Source organism: Ammospiza nelsoni, chromosome 2, assembly GCF_027579445.1.
Source record: "Ammospiza nelsoni isolate bAmmNel1 chromosome 2, bAmmNel1.pri, whole genome shotgun sequence".
Taxonomy (NCBI): Eukaryota; Metazoa; Chordata; class Aves; order Passeriformes; family Passerellidae; genus Ammospiza; species Ammospiza nelsoni.
The window spans coordinates 7,339,466-7,354,161 of NC_080634.1; the positions used below are offsets into that span (position 1 = coordinate 7,339,466).

The window sequence follows — 14,696 nt, forward strand, 5'->3', positions numbered from 1 at the left end:
TTTATGACTCAGTGAAAGGGGAATACTACCTGTGCTGATTGAAGACCTCAAGGATAAAATCTGTTCATGATTTTGTAGCTCTCAAACTGTTTCTGAGGACTCTGTAAGCAGCTAGATAAATAGGAAGAGAGAGATTGATTTTTCTCTATTTATATTCTGTAGACACAAATGTAAAATAATTCTTATCCTCTCTGCTTTCCCATTAGCTTGAAAATACCAGAGATTTTGTAAACCACACTCCTGCTTGCCTTGAGTGGAGAATACTGTGTCACAAGGCTCCCATCCCCTGGTGAATTCTGAATGATCCTTTTATCATGTATGAATCCTTTAGAAGATAAACCAATCATTCTATTATCTAACCCTTTCTGCAGTAAGTGCTGTCTTTTAATTCACTTCATACTGGAAGAGAATGTGCAATATATGGTGCTGAAACATTTTGAGACTCAGTTTGTAAATGAGATGTGAAGGGCCTCCTCCTCACTCCTGATGTCTGTGTTTGAGCACATTGGCAGCACAACAGTGCAGCCTCTTTTCTTTCACCACTAGAAAAGGAGTGGCCCTTTCCTGTGGGGCTTCCTGGGTAAGAATTCAGAAATGGAAGCAGTCTGTCATGTTGTCCATTGGATTCCCCAGATGCCTAAGCGAGACATATTTGAAAACAAATTTCTTTGTCAGATGAAAAGAAATTCTGTCTTGAAGTGCTGCTGCTCTTGAAGGGAACTCTGAACTTCTAGAAGCTGTCATTTTGCAGTGTTCATTATCAGCCTCATTGCTATTCAACAGACAGTTTGGGACAGCAAAAGGAAAGCTGAGGCTCTGTAAGAGCAGGCAAGTCGCTGCTTTGTGCACAGATCCTCTTTTCTGTGTATAACATTATCAGCACTGTAAGAAAGCTGCTGAGTATAACCATGTCATTGCAAATGCTGAGACCTTTCAAGTGTGTTTTATCAGATGGTCTCTGTCTCAGGGCACAAAGAGCATATGTTAGGATTACTGAAGGTTTTTCTTTTCATCCAAACAGTAAAAAAGAAAACCAAACCCCCTCCCCCAACAAACAACAAAAAAAAAACACCCCCCCAGAAAAGTAAAGCCAGCAAATGAATGAAAGATTTTCCTAATTTTCTTTCAGAAAAAAAGAATTTTAGTTCTTTATTCTCCATTTAGTTTTTGTGTCTGTTTACCACAATGCTTGTTACCTAAACCTAGATATCTCCTGTTTTCTCTCACTTTATTATTATAGCTAAAAGCAATATGTATAGAAAGAAGTAGATCAAATATAAATCCTGCAACTGGAACTCTCCTAAATAGTTCAAAAGTCTTCTGAGATGCAATTTTTATTTATTTTGATGTTTCATCCTTTCTTTCTGCATTGTAAAGCTGTGATTTCCCTATCTCCCTCTTTTAGCATCGTAAAATCAGTGGTGTAATGGAAGAGTAGTGGATTAAAACATAAAAACCAACTTGATATTTATAGAATATATATATTTTAAAATTCATAATTTAACCTTAATTTTTGGATTATTCACTAGCGCCATTGGAAAGAAGCACTTTAGGTTCTACTATCAGGTTCAATATGGTAACAAGCCACAACTGAGTCTCTTCTTTAAGAGTTTCACTAACACATGCAGCTTAGAAGTTGCAATTGGCTTCTGCTTCACAGTCAGTCAGAGCCGAGAAACAAAGGATTCTGAGGTGGCCAGGGAATTGTTAGAATAACTCGGCCTGGCTTTTGTGCCAGTGAAGTTCAGGATGTGCCCAGTGTTACAGAATGGCAGCTGTCTGAGGTGCCCCTTTACTGACTGCTTTCACAGTGGAGCCAAATGGGTTATGGGGATATTTCAGGTGGAATTCATGCCCTTACCCCAGAGTACAGCTGAGGTGGAGACACCAATATCTGAAGGTAATTGCTCAGCTGCAGCAGCCAAATGCCACCGACATAGCAAATTGTTGATTTATGTCACACAAAGGCAGCATGGAAAGCAAGCACCTGGGTCAAGTGTGCTGTTTCAGTTTTTTTTCCTTTACTATCTTCCTGCTTTCAGTCACAAGAAATGATACAGACCCAGCCTGAAGAGTGGAACTGGATGTTTGTGGGAAAATTGTCAATTTTAAAGCAGACTCAGGTGTAGATGTAATGGCCATATCAGAAAAGAAGTTTCACTCCCGTCACAGCTGAACCAACTGTGGCTACTCCAAATAGTCCTAGAGGCAGCATAAACACAAAGAGGAAAGGCTGTATCTTAATTTAATATTTAGGGTCAGTAGACTTTACATTTATTTTTTCCTTCATCACAACACTTACTCTTCTCTTGATGAAAAGACTGAAAAAAAAAATTTAAGAGGATGCATTGGACTCATCTGTTATGTACACAATGTCACTGTTTATGACATAGAAACTATGAACTTCAAAAAAATTTCCTTTCTCACACTTTTCAAATAGCTTCCAGCGTAACACAGAGTTGGACCAGCTACACTCAGCATCTTGTACGATCAGACCCTGATGTGTCAGGAAACTTGAAATGTTTAACAGAGTTGTTCTGTGTCAGAAGCACAGTATCATCTGCTGTCACATTGTGGGGAAGAATGTAAAAACCCAGATATGTGAGAACCTCAAAAAACTCTTGAGAAGGTGGGAAAAAACCATTTTATAACTTTTTAACTGTGGAATAAAAGATATTCTTTTGAATCAGAGGTAAGGATAGTCTAGCTACCTTCCTAACAAATCCTTGTCATCTTCTAGGAAGGCTGAGGCATGGCCATTGAGACATTCCTCTGTCTGTCCCAAAGATTTAATTGATTACAGAAGAGGTTCTACAGTGACTTGGTGTTAGGCTGTTCTGCTCATCTAACCTGTCAGGACAGGTCTTGAAAGGTAAGGGTAGACAAAATTCTCAGTTGTTATCTGTTGTGACTAATGCATTCATTTTAAAAAAACAGCATTGTAAAGTTTACCTAAGCTTCTTCATTTTTAAAGAAATGTAACTGTCTACAAGTTAAAAAACTTAAAGCTGTGAAGCCGCAGTAGGTTCTTTGTATTTATCTTATGCATAAGTTAATTTTTTTTCCACATAGAGAACATGAAGGTGCATGTTTTAACTCTCAAGCATTTTCATATTCAGAGGATAGTGTGATCATCGAATTAATGCCTGTGACATCACATAACATGAATGTATGTTCCAGGACTTCAGACAGTGTTGATTATTTCTTTTCATTCATATATGGAATATTAAACACTCAACTTCTTCCTAATGTTCCTTCAACTATGAACAATGCTATTTTTAATTAAAACAGCATATTAAGGATAAAACTGAGGGTGTAGAGATCAGATACGATTTCCCTTCTATAGTTATCTTCCAGGCATTATTACTAGGATTTTGTGAGGAAAGAATTAAATAGAAGGTAGGGTTCAGTTTTATAATAAATGTGAATCACATCATTAGGAGATAATACTATATTATTTTTCTGCATTGACAATGAACATGATCACCTTAACAGGCTCCTTTTGATGCAGTATTTAAACTGATAAGTGAAGGATGTGTAAGGAATAAAATAGAACCACAGGTGGTGTTTTGGCTTCCCTATCCCACACTTCAAATACTGAGAATAAATTAATGGATAAAATATTCTACCTGAAGTTTGGAAAGACTTTATATTAATTGCTAAAATATTTAATTTCCTGGTTTGAGTCTGAATTAGAAACCTCAAGTCAGAACTCAAATATTTCAAAACAGCAAGGCTTTAAGTTAAATGTTAACCATTGTTTAATCATGAGTTTGCTTCGAAGCAGCGACAGCACCGAGACAGGCTGCGAAGCCTTTTGAAGTAATAGATTTAATGAACTTTTTTCTCTGGTTTATTGAGGGCATGTTTTCATTCTCAGGCCCAGGGTTCCCTTTATGTTTGGCACGTGCAGGGCTGCATCACTTGGAGGGCACAAGCGGGTGCGTGTTGCTGGGGCGGCCGCGGCCTCGCCGCGCTGGGGAAGGTCTCAGCCCCAGCAGGGCTCTGCTTGTTTGACAAAGCCACGTCCATGGGCTCCTCCTGCACGGCTGGAGCTAATTTTAAAAGTCAGACAAATGACAGGCAGGGGAGCCTGCTGTGCTCCCCGCTGTGCCATTGTGGCACTGATTCACGAGCGGAACAGGTGACTTTGCTGAGGCTGGAAGGAAAATGTGTGGCAGAGCAGATTGCTGGCATGAGAGCTGTGCTATGCTCAGCTGCAGAAGCATCAGTGCTGTGTTTCTGTGGCCTTTGCCTTTGACTGCAAACTATCTGCCTGTCTCCTGCTAGGGCTGAAAGATTGGGGTTCTCGCCTTTTGCAGGAATTTGTGCCAGCTGAGCCCAGAGCAGTGGCTGGCATTGCCTTCCACATGAACTGTCAGCGCACAGAGTGGAGATTGAACTGATCACCTCCTTAAAAAACATGGTGATCAAAAAACCTGTACAACCCAAGTTCTGATTCAGAATTGCTTGCTTGGGAACTAAAGAGTTGACACGATGCCAGTAGTTTGACAAGACTAGGTCTCATTAAAGTGATTATTGTCATGTAATGATTAGGGTCAATTACATTTTCAGGCATTCTGAGGTGTCTAGCTGCTGCTTGGCTATAAAAAACTTGTATAAAGCTAAGCCTTGTTTAATGAAGAAGTTGAGTTCAAAGCAGCGTATAGAGGAATAAAAAGGCATTTATGCAAGAGGCAGTAAATTAAAAGAGCTGAAACGATGTGAAGGTAGATGAAAATGAGTATGTGAATTGCTTGTGAAAAAAACATTAAGGTATGGTAGCATCTATATCAATTGTAACAACATAATTTAGGTTTTCAAAATTCCATTCACATTTATTTTTATCTAGTTGTATTTCTTTTTCTAGTATGAAATATTGAATGTTTTTTTTTACCAACTGTTCCCTGTAATAAGACATTTGCCATGGTATTACAAGATAATAATAACTTTCTCTAACAATGCATCTCTCTCACTCTCCATGTTTTCTGGGTGTTTTATTTGCCCTTTAATATTTTTGGCAGGTAGGTTAAGATCAGAATAGTAATTCTGCATAATTCAAATGAGAAGGTCATGTCCTGCTTCCCCAGAGGGGAATCCCCAGAGGGATTGTCCGGCTTGAACTGCATAGAGATTTGAAAATAAGTCCCACTGAGTTGGTGAAAGGACTACAGGACTTGAATAATGCATAGTCACTTGTTTTTCACCTGTCTTGTAAGGAAAACTTTAAAATATACGGTAACATAATGGTGTGTTAAAATTATGTGTTTGTGCATAGGTGGTGAATTAAGAGGGGAGGGAGAATGTCAAGGCTTTGATCCTAAAGAAATGGGAATAATGTTGAAACAAAAGGTTCCTGACTATTTAAATATGTGTTATTAGCAGGGTAAAAATTTAAAAAAATATTTAATGTTTTTAAAGAAGGAGGAGATGGTGAGAAGCTGAGGAGTCAGCCCAGCTGGATGGGCCGAATACAACAGCAACATCTGGCAGATACATCTGCACTGAATGCAGGTTCACTGCTGAGCTTCTTTGTAGTTCACACTTAAAAACCAACATCTGGTTAAGCCAGCTGTTCCAAAGCTCTTGGTGTCCACCATAAATGCTGCTGGGTGGCAAAAGCAAATATAATGTGATTGGTTTAAAAGAGCAGGTGCTGCCTTTTCCTTAAATGCAGCAGTATCAGCTGTATGAATGTTTCCTTTTTGTGCTCCAAGTTAAGCAGGGATTCACACAATTATTCAAGTAATTTGAGGCCATTCCAAGGTAATTCAGATCAGTGTTAGAAAGCACTGGTGGGTGTGCTGATTGCATTTTCCATTATTTTAAGGAATCATTTCATTTGCTACTTGGTTACTTGTAGAGAGTTGTGTTGTGCCAGTGATGGTAAGATGTTGATTTCTAAATTCAGGCAAAAATATGTTTTGATGCTTGGTTGTGTTAAAAGCCTATTCTTCACCACTATGCATGCTTTTGTCTTGATTGTTTCTTTGAATATGAGAATAAATAATAAACTATCATTAATAAATTAGCAGGAGTTGACAAAAGACTAAGTGCAAATGATGGATTTCTATGTAATCCATAGAGGATAATTCTGGATCCATTGAAATAAATGACAGAAGTCTGAATCTTAAATGGAAACGGTTTTTATAAAAATATTTCATTATCTCAACTAGACCTTAAACTAACATTGACTTAAGCCTTCCGTCACTGAGCTGAATGGAAATTAATGTGAGTGAGAATAGAAAAAAAATCTGCTATTGAGGAAAAAATTTCCTTCAGTTGAAGTTATTGATGTGGTCTCATGCATTTTATGGGTTATGCTTATGTAACACATTACCAGTGGAAATAGAGGTGATGGAATGGCCATCAAAGTTATTAGGGTGCTGTTTGTTTTATTGCTCTGAGTAGATTGGTTGATTTCAGAATAACCCAAGTTAATGGAGCTGCTAGTGTAAGTACAGTGAGCATGATTTAGTCCTTGACACATACATATTTATGTATTGTTATGTTGTGGGGCACTTCTGCAAGCTGTGATTATTTTATTAAGCCCTTGCATTCACTTGAATTTTTCACATGCTGCTTCTTATTTACAGAATGCTATCCAGGCCTTGCAAGACCTAATGAATTTTTAATTGTGAGCCAATGATAAAGGTTTCTGCAAACACTCTGAAGTCATCCATCATTAAATTCATTTTACAAAACTATTTTCTTTTGCTTACTTGAATGTTACCACCCTATTTCCATCTTATCATTTGACTTCATCAGAATATAAGACCTAAATTACTCAGCTTTTGAAAGCCCTCTGCATTATCAGAATTCTGACTAAATGCTCATTTACACACAGTCAAATCTCAAGTTGTTTGGCATCTCTTTATGTGTCTGGGAAAACCTTAACACATATGAATTTTACTGTTTCGACTCATTTGTCTTCCTAATTTTTCCTTGAAAAATGCATATGTTATGTGAATGAAAGATGTGCTTCTTTCTTTACATTGTTTATTATAATGATAATCCAGTCTTCCATACTAGCTTCACCATTCTATTTTTTTTCTATCAAAAATATCTTTATATGGAAAAAATATTGTTGGTGAGCAGTGGTGTTAGAGAATCTACACTTGCACTTCATTAATGTTCTTCTTTTGCTATTACTCAAGTAAGGTGTGTTTGTTTTGCATTTTATTCCTCAGATGCTGGGCAGCATATACGAACATCATAAGATTCTTCTTATATTTTGAAAGAACAGTGAAACCTGACAAATTTGGACTGCAACATCAGCATGTGCATTCATGGTTAGGATTATAACAGCAATTTATTAGAAATGAGATGTTATATCTGGAACTTTGTCAAAATGTAAATTAAAGAAAAAAATCTGATTTTTTTTTTTTAGCTATTATACAGAGTGCAGTGAAAAGCGATGCTGTTAAGATGTAAGGAAGATTGACCAGTGGAAAATTATAAATTTCATTGATTTTAAAAATTTTATATTTTTATGTAGAACCCCTGCTCCAGTGTCTGTTGCATTTCTTAAACCTTTTTCAAATAGGCAAGTGGGAGAATACAATTAAACTCTGTTAATCATCTTTCCCAAATGAAAATATTATCCTATGAGTTCTTGGCATTGACAGAAAACAAAACATAATAATTTTATTTCTTTCAAGATTATCAGAAAGTTTCATACATAAAGCAGAGATACAATTAGAAATTGTTGTATGTTTGAGGAAAAAACATTAGTACCACCCATTATTTAATGAAGGTTATAATTCATAGTTGCTCAAGAGTAAAGAAATATAGTAAGTTACTTCCTTTTTTATGTGAGTTATGATTGCTGATTTTTTGGAATGATGGTAAAAAATCCTCTTTGCAGCTCGAAGTTCATGATGCTCATGCTTGTGAAATTGATTAACATGGAATAGATTAAGGTGTCTGTAAAACATATCAGCAGTTTGATTTTGCTGAATTGTTATAAAAATTCTGTGAAATAAATGATCCATTGATATTTTGGGGGCTGACTTGTAGAGTAACATGACGGGGTGTGGAAACGTTAGGGTGAAGGCTTTTTTTGTAGCCCATATTCCCCTTTCAGGGCTGTCTGATGCCCGAGTGAAGCAAGCAGGTGCAATTCTGTGGTGTAATAGTGAGAATACGGAATTGAAGTATTCTGCTTTGGGATACATTTGAGAAAACAGTTAAGAAAGCTCAGCAGAGGCCCTCAGTGTCTGAAGGGACATTTCCTGAGGGTACCCATCCCACAGGATGGCTGTAGCCCAAGGCTTTATCAATCTTCCAAGGCAGAATCCTCATCTGTTCTCAGCTGGGTAGAACTTTTAACAGAATCCAGGGAGATAATATAGATTATACATAAAAAATATATTTGTTTATGCAAGATAAGGGAATAATTTCAGCTATTCATTATAAGTATTGTTATTTGGACATTCTCCTTCTTAGACTAGCTGCAAAGTTTTCCAAATTTCAGCCTGAACCCAAGATTCAGTTGGTTTTCGGGCTCCAGAGGTTCACTGAGGTCTATCTCCTCTTTGCGGGCAGCTGTTATATCCTTGGCACGCTGAAAATCTTGCCACAAGACAGGTTCAAAATGTCTTTTTTGCTTCCATGTTCATGAGTCTATGCAGAAAAAGGCTTGTTTATGTGCTATTCAAAAGAATTGACAAAGAAGACCTCTCCAATTTAAAATGCTGTCTGAATCTTGTTTTGAAGACATCAACCCTTGAAAAACAAAATTCTCTGTTTTTACAAAATTGGTAAAGTCACAAAACCCAACCAACCAATGAAAATTCTTAATGAATTACAAATCCTTCATGAGCAAAGGGACTTGCCCACAGAATGGTAGTATTGATTTAATTCCCTTTGTTTTTCACTAGAGATTACCTTTTATTAGCATGTGCTAATTTTGGTGAAAATCCACTGATGCAAGTGGATTTTTGACATTTAAATTAGTGTTGGAAATACCCACTGGGTACCTAGAAATTTCACTATGGAAATAACCAGTAGGTTCTTGTTTAGTTAAGTCAACAAGATTCATAGAAGCAGAAACAGGGTTAATTTATAAAACCTTTTAACCATTATCTTTCTCTTGAGAAAATACCTTAGGCCATGCCCTTGTGAGTGTACAGTAGTGAGAGTTACAATATTACATTGAGAAAACCCTCTATTTCTTTATATAACATTTGAAGCCAGTTTTTGTAGATGTAAAGGTGTAGCAGAAATTCAGTTAAGGTTGAAATATCCTTTGAAATGTGTCCTTTGAAATGTGTCTTCAGCATTTTGGACTTAGCTGTAACATTTAATTTTATTTTTTTTTAAGAATATAAAAGGATGGTATTTTTCAAATGCCTGAAGTATAGGGAAAAAAATTAAAATGGTTGCCTTTTAGAAAACTTTCTTCAGCCTTTTCATTTAGCCTTTTAGAAAGGGCAGGGTTATGCGAACTCAAGATAGAAATAACAAAGAACAGTAGAAATGATCTTCCAGAAGGTAAGGAGGGAGATATACTCAGTGCGATACTCTTTATTTAATGAGATGATTATTTGTTTTTCCCTGAATAGGAAAATATATTCCTGAGAAAAAGCTAGATTTTAATATATTAGGTAGAACTTTGACTGACGCTCTGTAATATTTGAGGAACAGTAACTAAAACCTATAAATGACACATTTTTGCCCTGGACAAATTTATGACTAGATTAGTACAAAATTTGGTGTTTATATTGGAGATGTAAAAATATTTATATAAGTTTTGTGGGCGAGGGCTCTGAAATGAAGGGGGACAAAAGAAAAGCTCTGAAGAGAACAGTTGATTACATAATGGCGTGAGTAAGTATCTCAATATTATGCAAATAAGGTTTGCTGTAGGTAACTACAGAAGAATTATTCTAGTGTTAAAAAATAATTATTCTAGTGTTAAAATTGGTGGTGACAACTTTGTTTTTCAGGAATCTGACTGCAAACCTTGGCTCTTGGGGCTGACCTTGTGTAAGTGGTGACTACTGACACAAAAAACTTCACCATCAGGTAAATGTTCTGCTATGGAGGGACTCTAAAGAAATAAGTTGTGCCAACACATGTCTATTTCAGACACTCTGTAAATTAATAGACTGCTTGAGTAATTTAACAACATGGATAAATGTCCATCTGTGGAAAGTTCTTGAAAAATGATGGCAACATGAATAAAATCTAGAAAACAAGCAGTGCAGCAAAAATAACTTGTGGTAGGATCCAGTGTCAATCTCAAACAAGTAGAATCATTTTATTGCAGAAAAGTCTGTGGTGCAGATTCTAATAGCAAGAGAAATGAAGCTACAGTAGTAGACACATGAAGATTTAGCAGGTGGAAACCATAATATGCCAAGGGATATTTTTCTGTTTTCAGAACGCCCACACTCCTAGTAACTGATATTAATGGTACATTTCTGTATGCAGAAAAATTGTCTTAGAAAGGATTTCACTGAAAATTTATGCTGCCTTTCTGCTGTCTTTTCTGATATTACTTACATGTTATATTTTGAAAATAAATAGTTTGTGTGACAGAATGTGAATTTTTCAATGTACTAGTAATATGAAGCAATGTCACAATGAAAGTAATGGTTTGATGTTTCCATGTTATTAAACTTCAATTTAGTTCTTCAAAGTTATAAAATACTAAAATTCTCCACGTGTTTAAAGCTTGAACACTTAAAAAAAAAAACTTATTGATGAACATCATGGGTGTATTAGACATTTTAATCAAATTTAACAAAATGTGGAGAATTTAGGGTAATTAATTTTCTTGCGTTTTAAATTACTCATAATTTTTTATTAAATTGTTTTTGTTTCAGAAATTCTTTTATAACATTGCAATATGAATAGATTTCTTTAACTAGACTAAATGAATGTTTTTGCTTGGTAGTCCATACCATTTAACAAAACTCTAATATCTCAGAACTTCTTTTTTTGTGGATAGTCTAAAATATTTTTCAATATACTCTAGCTTGAATTTATATGGTTTAGTGAACACCCACTTTTCTCGACAGGTTTGCAGCTTTTTCAGATTGCACTCCTGCCATGCAGTTCCCCTTGAGCTTCAATTGGTGACATTTGGAGAGAACTGCAGTGATACTCTTTAGGGATGGATTTCCAGATGCATCTTTTCTTTTGTTGTATCTCCAGGTATGTGTAACCAGTCCTGTGAAATGCTGTGTGTTTCTTAATTTCAGTGGGAATTGACAGCGCAGTGCAGAGTGCAAGCAGGCTCAGAAGTAGTTCCTGAAACAATGGATGCAGAGGAAAACATCAGATTAATCCAGAGTTCCTGTGACTTGTGATTATGACTCAAGTGTTCTAAAAGTAAAAAAAAAAAAAAAAAAAAAAAAGAAAAGAAAAATGCACAGCTTTACAGGTAACTGTAAATTTTCCCAATTGCCTAAATTATCAAGGTTCCTTTTATCCAAGTGTAGTGTTTCTACTTACCTTGCTATGTTGGTACAGATAAACTATGCATTTCCTGATTTGTAGATGTACTCACTATTTGCCAGTGTTTGCTTAAAATATCTCAAGTGGACTACACCTTAAAAAAAAATCTTTTTGAATGCTTAATTTTATCTTATTTTTTATCCATATTAAATTAAAGCAAAGGAAACACCTGAAAAAAAAACTAACAACAATAACTTAAAATACTAAAAGACTTACTTTAGTGACAATTGGAGCATCATAAGGACCTTCATGAATCTAATTAGATTTCTCAGGGAGATTTACCTTTTTGTTTTCCTGTATATGTTTCATTTAAAAGGTGCATGCTGTGTGCCAGGGGTGGAGAATGACCATGTTTCTTCCAGTTAGTTTTAAAATCCTGAGAAGGTTTTTGTTGTTCTATTTTTCAGACGCATGTAAAACTTTCTTTTAGTTAGTCTGAGTACCAGACTGGTGCAGTCATAGGATGGAAAATGAGTTTTGATTACATAGTCAAAGTAATGTCATGACACAGGGCTGGTGATTGTTTAGTGTTTGTTATGGTATAAAAAAGTATCCCCCTCATCAGTGAACTGATGAACAGGATAATTCAAGGAAGAATTGACATTGCTTGAGGCCGAAATGGTGAAATGTGCTTCAATAGAATTATAACCGCATGAGAGAATTTTGGGGAATGAATAAAGGTCATTTTTGTCCATCAAGACATATTCTTTGTAGTAGACTGTTTCCCCAAGGATCATATTTAATTGTTTCTTGAATGACACTGGTGCTTTTTGCCTGCAGGCTATTCTAAGTATTTATTATTCTCTGCATAAAAAGGTGCTTCCTGATATATATATATGCTGAATTTATTTTTCTATTTTCATTTAAGTTCTCTTGTTCTATAATCTGTGTTGGAATGGAAATAATAACCTCAATTAACATTATCTGTGGCAGATAAGAATGCTTCAAAACAGGCAGTTCTACCTTTTCCTTAAAATTAGATGCCCAGATTTATAATCTAAGTAACCACAACTGCATATCAAACGGTGGCAGGGCTCTCCCTTGGAAGATTTCACGTCAGAGTTAGTCTTATTTCCCTGAATGCCCTTTTACTGATGTTGTTGATGCTTCATCCCCCATTGACCAAAAACCTGTCCAATACAGAACATCTGATGACACTTGATGTCTCTTTTAAAGGGAAGCTAAAGGGAAGACAAATGCAACATGTACTTTAAACTTATTTCAACAGGCAGAAAAATGAGAGGCAGTAGCTGGGGACATGACAGTAAGAGCTCACTAACTCCTCCTTTGCTCTTTTTTTAAAACAACTCAGCCTTACTTTAGTTTTGGAAGATTTATGGAAAAACCAGATTGTCTACACTGCCTAACTTTAAACAGTATCAAACCTGGGTTACTGGACTTAAAGGAGTGGTGCCTCATCTTCCTGAATCTTCACAGTGTTTGCCCAGTACTGGCCAGAGAAGCCAAGCAGCCGATTAGGCAATTCAGTCACAGTCCTGTTCATGTGGGGTTTCTCACTGTGTCAGGCTCCAGAAAAGCAGCCAAGGCAGTGTTTAGCTGGGTGTAGCATAAACTTCAGCAGCAACAGCATCGTGGTCTGAATGCCACATTTTATGTTTGTTTTGTTTTTTTTTTTTTTTTTTGTTTTTTTTTTTTTTTTTTTTTTTTGTCTGGAGAGAGAGAAATCAAAGCTTCCTCTCTTGCCGTTCCACATCCAACCACTCTGCTTTAGTTCTATCCATTCAGTTCACTATTCTTCTGTTGCAGACTCCTTACTGGGCTTCAGATGGCCCAACTCTACAACTCCTCATCAAAAATGACAAGAAAAAATTGTTTTTCTCCCACTTCTAAAAAAACAATTCTTGACCCTCCATACTGCAAACAGGCCCATATTGTGGAGGCATAGAATATATGAAAATAAAGATAGTGCAGAAGGCAGTCTCACACCTGAGGAATTGCAGCTGTACTAATCACTAAAGATTAGGAACAGGTGGGCCCTTAACAGGCCACAGCTGTGTCCAATAAGAAGATGAGTGCTACAAAAGAGTGGGTGAGCCGGGTGAGGAGAGAGATGGAGTTTGTTGGCTGTGCTGTGAAGAAGGAGGAGTCAGTGCTGTGAGGAGCTGTACATGAGAAATCACTGAGAAGGTATGGAACTTTTGCAGTAAGATGACAACACTACATCATGTCCTGTGGCAGACCCTGCTGGCACTCTTTTGCCAGCAGCCTGGGTTTCAGGTAAGTTGAGGCTCTGTAATATCAACTCCTCCATAGATGTAAGAGCCAGGTTGCGTAGCTGATGAGCTGCACATGTTTAGGAAAGAAGAGCTGACTGCCGTCACTTAAGCAGTGAGATATTGCTGTGTACAGATTAAGTGAAAAACGTTATGGAAATGCAACAAGTGCCTCCAATGTGGTTCTGAGCCATACACACTGACCCTCTGTGGAAGGTCTATAAATCAGGTACTACTACTCATGGACAGGGTTGTGTAAAGGGGGCAAACAGATGTCAAAATAGCAATAAAACATATTTATTTAGAGGCTTAAAAAAATGCCAGGGTTTAGAGAGGACTTTGGCATTTCTAGGATTTATTCTTTAGAACAGAATGAACATTATATCCCCCTCTTTCTTTTGGATAAACAGCACTCAAAACAAGGTCTTCAATTTGTAAAAAAACAAGCAAGAAAAAAATCGTGATCAGTTTCCTTTACTGAAGGAAGATTCCTTCCCTGACTATAAATGCTTGTATTAACTGGTTTTCCAATATGCGTTCAAGATAAGACAACTTCAAGCCAATTCTGAATAACCATTTTATTGAAGTAATTTCAGACACGAACAATCTCTGCTGAGACACTTATCCCCCATTGAACAGCAAGAACAATCATGATAATTATTTGCAATCAGTTACATGGGAAGAACAAAGACCCATGAATACATCCATGGCAGAATTTGTGCTGTCTTCAGTACTTTAATCATCCACTGAACCTAGAATGCTCTGCAATATTGCAAAGCATCCTTGTAATGTACTGGTCACAAAAGATTCATCTGAGCAGTGCGAGTCTTGCATACCAGTGCCTATTTCTGATCATGAGAAGCTGGCCTGACTTCCTTGCCAGTAATGAGTGTGAACATGGGTTAGAGTTTGTGTCAAAACACATCTGTAGAACAAACTAATTACAGATTATAATGTCATTGACTTTAATTTTGGCTGCCATCATAGTAGGCCTGT

The 14,696-nt window shown here is 36.6% G+C and overlaps 1 long non-coding RNA gene across 1 annotated transcript; it reads left to right on the forward strand.

Annotated features, from left to right (window-relative positions):
• The first annotated feature begins 2,796 nt into the window (after positions 1-2,796).
• On the forward strand, positions 2,797-11,800 carry LOC132070242 (uncharacterized). Its single transcript, XR_009417917.1, has 3 exons — positions 2,797-2,872; positions 9,951-10,029; positions 11,211-11,800. It is a non-coding gene; the product is annotated as an uncharacterized LOC132070242 (long non-coding RNA).
• Positions 11,801-14,696: the final 2,896 nt, after the last annotated feature.